This window comes from Rattus rattus, chromosome 17 (assembly GCF_011064425.1).
Source record: "Rattus rattus isolate New Zealand chromosome 17, Rrattus_CSIRO_v1, whole genome shotgun sequence".
Lineage (NCBI taxonomy): Eukaryota > Metazoa > Chordata > Mammalia > Rodentia > Muridae > Rattus > Rattus rattus.
The window spans coordinates 33,053,117-33,061,517 of NC_046170.1; positions in this window are offsets into that span (position 1 = coordinate 33,053,117).

Consider the following 8,401-nt stretch of genomic DNA (forward strand, 5'->3'; position numbering starts at 1 on the left):
GAGCTGACAGACAGTGCCAAGAGAAAGTCGCTTAAGGTTACACGCCTGGTAAACTACTGCCTCTGTCCTTGAGCCTCTGCCTTTCCACGGGAAGACCCCAGCTTTCCTGGGCAGCCAGCTCCAAGGACATTGTGAGACTTGTCCCTTTCTACAGTGAGCTGGTTGCTCATAATAAATTGCTTTCTGCCTATATGTGTCCTTTAAACTCTAACTCTACCTATGGTTCACCTAGCTATTTACCTAACCATCATCTATCAGTCTACCCATCATCTTGCATTAGATATCAGTCTATAATAGACTACTAGCTTGCAAGCTGTCAATCATCTATAAATGTTTCCATCATCTATCTATCCACACTATCTATCATCTGTCATATAACTACTATCTATTATCTATCAGCTATCTATTATCTACCAGACATCCATCCATCCATCCACCCATCCATCCATCCATCCATCCATCCATCCATCCATCCATCTATCTATCTATCTATCTATCTATATATCACCCACCTTATATGTCTGTCATCTGTCTGTCATGGACCTGGTATATAATCAAAGCCTTCACAGAGTATTTTCAAACATACTTGAAACATAGCCTAGCCACATGTAGGTTTTTAAGCATTTACCAATGCCTGTGGGGCTTATTTTGCATATGGCAAACCCCCGTGCATAATTATACCCAGTCATCTCCACTGGAGCAGTCATACCACAGATCACATGGCTGCACAGAGAACTTGAACTTGCCTTATCTATATTGTCTTCCAACGGCCCGGCGTGCACACAATAAGAATGGCTAGTATTTAAGGAGCAGACGCGCTATCCCTAATCTCAACAGAGCCAAGAGACTAAAATGACAGGCAATCTTTCCTCTTTAACTTGCAACTGGACAAACTGAATATAACATTAATTTAGCGCATGCCTGCAGGTCGTGAGTGAGTCAGAAATAAAGTCAGCGACTTAATTTCCACTTCTGCTGATTCTCACAGTGCGCTGTGTGTAATTCCCAAAGACTTGGGACTAAAAACACCAACAAACGCACTTGTAGGTAATACCATTTATTCCACGCTTCTAAGCAGTTCCCTTCGGGGATAAACAAGTATGTCTATATCTATTTAATAACTCTAAAATGTACAAAAGAAATAGTCCTGATAGCTCTGCTTTTAAAAAGCAAAATTATCCTGCCATTAACTCTTACATTTGACATTTGTGTGAAACTGATCCAATAGAATATTGGTTTGCTATATTCTTATTAATAGCTGGGCATCCATGAAGCTCAGAAGTATTCTGAGAGATACATAGTTACAGATAATTACTAGCATAAACAGTAAGCTTCGGAATCATTTGAATGATCCATGTGTTCCTTTAAAATAGAGCACTGTAACATGTTGCTGCTGATTCCCAAAAGCCACACGGTGATCCCAAATAGGTTGCAGGGACAAGCGCTGAGTATCCAGGAGGTGGGCAGCCAGAGGCAACAACCCTGAAGTTCTTGCCCTCTTCTGGTTCCTGTTCATCCTCAGGGGAAGAAAGGTACAAACGGGCCTTAGGTCAATTTCTCCTGTTGGCCTTCTCTCCTTCTCTCTCACCAAGCCTCTGCATCGAATTTAACTGAAACCCTTTGCGTACCTGACCTTGGTGTGGCGCGTCTCCTTCACCCACTACCTCTTTTGTCTGTGCCTTGGCTATCACCACTGCAGATGAAAGATCCCCGCTTGACATCAGTGCAGCCATTTCTTAAAAATGAAAAATGTTAAGTTGGCCTCTGCTTAGCCCCTAGACGTTAGACCAGAAAGTACAGAAAGCACATTCCCACCCACTCTCCAAGAAGCTACCCAGGCACAAGAACAGATGATGTAACTGTGGCCTTGTCCTGGGAACCCCAGGACAAAAAACGTTTGTCAAGTCAGACGTCCTTGGTACTGGAATAGCCGCACTGATATGGTTGCGGCCTTGTCCCAGGAACTCCAGGACGAGAAACATCTGCCTACTCAGATATCCTTGGCACCGAAATAGCTGAGCTAATGAAGCTGTGTGACCTTGTGGGGACTATATAGACTGTATGTTCCTGCTGTTCTGGGGTCTTCACAGCCCTCCTCTGTGAGGACTGTGTGGAGCCTCAGTGCACTGGTATCCCGAGTAAACCTCTTGTTTTTACATCAAGACTGAGTCCCGTGTGTTCGTGGGGTGGTGGGTGTCCTCAGGACTAGAGCGAGAGTCTCCTCTAGCTGAGGGTCTTTCACAGATGCTCCTAGTTACTAGGTAACTGGGATTCCCTGTTCGATGCTCATTCCTAACTCTGGCAGCTCCCTAACATTACCTTTCCATAGCAACCCCACTGTGTAGCTCCTCAAAGATTGTTAGAATACCTACCCTTATCAAGGCTCTGTGAATGCAAACAGACCACTCTCCTTCATTCCACTTATACAAATATCAAAAAACAGGCTTGGTCCAAGCCCAGCATCCAGTGAACGCCCATGGAAGAATGAACACTGTACTTGTGGGTGGCCCTGCAAGTGTATGTTAAGAACACTTAATGGGGTGGAGAGAGGCAAGATAGCTCAATGGGTAAAGGTTTCGCCGAACCCAGTGATATGAGTTCAGCCCCCAAGAAAGAGACCACTGACTCCTGAAAGTTGTCTCCTCACTCTCTGTGGTACCCCACTCTGTACACATACAAAATAAGTATAAAAATAATAATAATAAACGCTACTTAATAACCTTCGGGTTTTTAACTTAACATTTTTCCATGGGTTTTACTAGACACCTTGACCCACAAAGCTTTCTTCACTGATAAATGGTCCTCAGTTTCCTGAAGATGGCACAATTGGACACTCTCTTAGAGAACATTTTGGCACTGTCTCCTTTCTCTTTTCTTTTCATTTCCCCCTTCAACTGAGAGGAATTAGGTTCGGAGAGATAAAGCTCCAGCACGCTTTCCGATAGGATTGACCTAGCACCCCAGTCTCTCGATTCAGGTCTGTGTTCTTCCCGGGTACTAACATCTAACTCTGTTGGGAAGGAGAGCAGCATGACTGCATCACTTCCCGATGCATGTGCCTCGAGGCCCATAACCATGCCCTTGACATCTCCTGATTGAACTCCCAGCAGACAGCTTACCTTTGCTTTAATAAACTCCTCAAAATGGCATTGCTGACACACACACACACACTTAGGAGAACATTCAAATATTGCAGTTCTTGCTATTTCCCCAAGCCTTAATTCTCTTGCTTCCATCGCCTTAGGCTCCCTTGAAATGCATCTATTTTTCTACTATTCCAACAGGAATTTTTTTTTCCATCTCTGGACTGCAGAACTAGCCCCATGTGCATGTTTCTATCAATGTGCAATCAATCAGAGCTTATTCTTTTTAAAATAGTTTTCTTTTTAAAGACCCAAAGCCATTTTGCACATTTACCCCCCCCAACCCCCCTCAAGCTCTGAGTTTTGAATTGCCGGTTCAAACCCATTGGTCACTGGGGAAGGAAATTAACAATCTTTCTGATTGCAGATCAAGATTGTCCCTTCTTATTATAATTACTATTATTTTACCATGAATACAAACGTATTCTGGGTATGAAGAATTATAAAACAAGAGTTTGGGATCGAGTTTCCTACAAATTGCTGAGAAGGGAACATCTGAGAAAATGGTTCTACTGAATAGAGCAAAAGTTGAATGAGAACCTTTGACAATGTGGAAACATGACTGAGACACTTCCTATCTGTGCAATAGCATCATCAAAACACCCCGCACCTTGTGCGATGTGAATGAGAGATAACGATAATGGAAATGAATAAAATATTACCAATTTGCTTGGCTCTGGTAACCTATGAAGAAGTGGCTATTGAAACCCTTTCAATGTCTTGAATTCAGGGTGTTCATCATGGTTTATCATCCTGGTCTTAGCTTAAAGGTGACCTGCCTATTACTTAACCGCAGACGAGAGTCCAGTGGGATGAAGGGTGTATGACGGGCATGGCAGGGTTAGCAAAAACAGGAGGAAGGGCAACTGACTTCGCTTCCCCGCTTTAACAACAGACACAGAATTAGTCTGTGAAGAACGAGGCTGAGTCACAGGTTATCATGAAATGCTTCTGTCTGCATGAAGAAATCCTGTACACATTTGCTTATCTGAGCTTGTAAATTGTAATTTTAATGTTCTCACTTTTGTCCTTATTAGTTCATTTGAATACATACCTAAGGTACAGTCCAGCCTCTTACTCATACAATTTGAAATTGATGCACATGGAGACTGCCTTCCTATGCTTATATTTATCATCAAAGGACAATAATTTATATATATATATGTGTATGTATATATACACAATATATATATATATATATACAACTCATTCTGTCTAATGAAGATGACAATCCAAAAATACTCATTTCCTTTGTACTTCAGGCATTTATGAGTACGTCTGCCTATGTCTGTGTGTCTGTACGCCATGTACCTGCAGAGGCAAGAAGATGTCAGACCTGGAGTTAGGGATGACTGGAAAATAAACTCGAGCCTTTTATAAGAGCAGCAAGTGTTCTTATCTACTGAATCATATTCCCAGCCCTTTCTTTTACCTTTAAAGGGCTATGTGTGTGTGATATCATATTTGATAAACATATCGTATAATGTTCAAATCAATATAAGCATGTCTGTCTGTGTCCTCAAACATTTATCATTTCTCTGCTGTAAAAATATTTGAAATTCTTTTCTTTTAGTTCATTATCACTGAAGAAAGCACCAGTTTATTTCCCCTGAGCATAACTTAGAAGTCACCGACAGACTTTAAGCTGTTTTTCCCAGTTTGCATTTTCATTTCTTCTGTATGCACACATGCACATGAGGAGGGTGCCATGAGCATAGATGGTGTTCAGGAATAACCTAGAGAAGTCTTTTCTGTCCTTGCTCCATGTGAGGCCCAAGGGATAAACTCCACTCATGACTCTTGGCAAAAATTGCCTAAACTCACTCAGTCATCGTGGCACTATTAAGTTTATAATGTAGTTCAACTCAAAACACTTTCTTCCTTTAGCGTTAATACCTTCTTGTGTCTTATTATTAAAAAATGTGACTACTCCAAGGTCATTGCTATATCCCTTGCTCTTTCATCTATAAGATTTATTGCTTAATAATTAATAATAATGATAACAGTATATCATTATATAACTATAATGTAATTATATATACTTTTATATAATGATAATTTATACTATATAACTATATATATTATATAATAATAACACAAATATATACTATTTATATAATTCATACAAAATAAAATATATTATTTATATAAATATATTAATTTACATAATAAATAAAATGAAGTAAATATATAAAATGAAGTAAATATAAAATAAGTAAAATTATAATATATAAAATATATGTAATTAGAATATATTGTTGTTATTTCTATTATTATAATTATATGATCATTGTATAATAATATATAATACTATAGTATATTGTTATACTATTATTTTCTGGCCCTAGGTAGCCTTTTATGTTTCTGCTGTCTTACCTCTTTGCCATCTCTCTTTGACTTTCTTGTCCTGCCCTGGCCACTCTCAGACTGACCAGCTGCTTCCACAGCTGTCAGACAGCTGTCTGCCTGACCAGGACCACAACTGCTGCCACTGACACTGTGCAAGGTGTCTACCTCTGCCAGAACTAGGCTGAGGAACCAAGGGGAACCAGATTGCACGGCGGACTCTTTAGGGGCTGGGTCACTTGCTGGGCTGCTTGGGCATGTGGCACCAGATGCTCTGGCTAGGATGACCCATTCGGGGCCACGACTGCTCAGTGGGACACCCTCAGAGTCTGACACCACTTCAGCTGCCAGGCAGCAGGCTGCCTTCCTGCCTCATGCCTTAGCTTGCTGGCTGCTCCATTGTCTCTCACCGCCTCTCTTCTCTGTGGACCCTGCCGTCAGCTCAGCCCATCCTACCAAAAGTCAGTGAGACAAAACCAGTGAACAAAAGCCTTTTTGCTGCCCTAACACTTTCAACACTGGGGAGGAGTCAGCACAAAATACTGACTGAGAGATTCACTCCGGAAACCTGATTTTAAAACAAGAGAAATATGTGAATTCCCACCACTTGTTGGACCAATCACAGCCTTCCCTTTCAGTACCAATCGTGACACTCCTGCTGGAGTACCATGGAAAGTGACACCTTTCTCACCAAGGCAGACATGGCTGCAGGGTTACATTCAGTTTACTGTGGCCCGTTAGTAGATAAAAAAGTCTGGTTAGCGTTGTTCTTTGTAGAACTAGGGTGACCACCTATGATGGTCTTCATGTTGTTATCTCAAGATACTTGGGAAACACTTAGTACACCCAGCACTGACACAAGGGTAGACCTACTAGCTACAATGATGGTTGTTTTTTTCTCAAGGCCACCAAGGCAGCTAGGAAGAATCTAATCACTGCTAATTAGAGAATCCCTTTGCCCAGCCCCCAGTGCTTTTGCACATTTACAGGAAAATGAACACCAGAATGAATGCTTACAATAAGAGCTTATGGAATTCATCATTTATATGCAAAGTAAAATCAGCAATATTTTAACACCTGACCAGGACTCTAGGGAGAGGTGGGCCTCCACTCCTCTATCTCAGCATGAGTTCCAACATCCTTAAGAATGTGTTTTCCCCATAAAAGCCTTCTGTAGATCTCTAAGCACTGATTCTCAGGTGCCTCAGAAGGCTGTGGTATGTGCACAAGAACCTTCTGATCCAGTGGCTGCCAATGGTGAAGACCAAGGATGGCGGATGGATTGAGGTCTTCCCTGAAACACAGTCCTCTACCATCATGCAATGAGATACCTAGAATTGCTGAATCATCTCTTTTCTTACTAAAGGAAAACTGTACAGACATTGAAAACTAAGCACTTTGTCCCCAGAGCTCCTGTGCACTTATTTGTCTGGGTTTTTTTTTTTGTTTTTTGTTTGTTTGTTTCTGTTTTGCACCCTCCATATTTTAAACAAAGACAGGAAAAAAATATTTGATCTTCGGAGTACCTTGGGTAACTAGAAAGCTATCCAAGTTACATGAATTTCCTAAAAACAAGAGTGAGAACAACTTTGAAAAGAGGTCCTGGAACATCTTAGCATCCCTTTAGAACTTGATTCAAGGATCCAGCCAGTTTCCTCTCTATTTTTTTTCCTTACAAATGTGGCTTGCCATGATTTTGCAGTTGGTTCCTTTCAGATAAGACTTTTCCTTCGAGTTTTCTTTCTTGCAGTCACATTTCAAAAAAAAAAAAAATGTTTATTTCAATGCTCCGAGAAAAAAAAAACTTGGTAATGCGGCCAAACTCATCATCCATTCGTGCTTGCAAGAAATGGAGTGAGACTATTATAAAGCATGGAGGGGGAATTATTTGCCAGCAATGGCATGAATACGTTTAGTCAGTTTTTGATTGATGGCCACGTCCAGCCTGGTAAACAAGAAATGAGGGAAATGCACGTAGCGGGACCCTGACGTGCACTGCAGTGTCTGTCTACATAATGTAGGCTAATCATGAGTGTGCAGGGGAAATAGCTGTTGTCACTCTATCCTAATAAAGATGCTAAATCAAAGCTGGTTTAGTATCTTGGTGATGATGATGAAAGGGAAATTGTCCCCTGAATATAAAGAAAGCGATTAGTTATACAATAAAGGTGAAACTGTGCCCAATAAACTATCTGACACAAGATCACTAAAAACTTCAGCATTAACCGGAGAGGAAAAACCAGCTAAGTAAATCATCAAAACATAAACAGGCCTTCATGTTGCGGTCCTCTGGGCTGCAGGCTTTCAACTTCCTCTGTCAAACATTTAACTCGGTTGGCAAAAAGACCTCAACTGCAGGAGTTATCTTTGACCTGACTCCTGCCTGGAGGTGTTATCTCAGAAATGTTCAGAACCAACCACATGGGAGCCTGGCTAGCTCTGTGGGTCATGCGTGATAATGGTCATCAAACGGGCAGTCCTGAAATATCAGGATCATGGGACAATCCCCGCCTGCCAGTTGAGTACACTGTGGTGCCTTTGTACCGTAAAGTTCACACAGCAGGTAACAGTGGGACACGCACTGACGATTGTTCTCTGTGCCCAAGGCAGGGTTTCTGAATTCAGAACTCAGAAAGTCTTAAATAAAAAAAAAATGCCACATACCTACTAATTTGCAGCAGTAACTTAAGGAGAGAAAAATCCCAGAAGCAAATACAAACTGCCTATATGGCTATAAAACTGTTATTCTCACAAGTATGTTAAATATGTTCTCTATAGAGAATGCTAAGGAAACAATTCTGAATCTTCCAATCTGAAGTCAGAACGGCCTATGATTTCCTGATTTTTCAGAATTTCAAACATGAAATTTGATTTTCATACTGTGCTGAAAGGATGGATCTAAAATTTGTTCA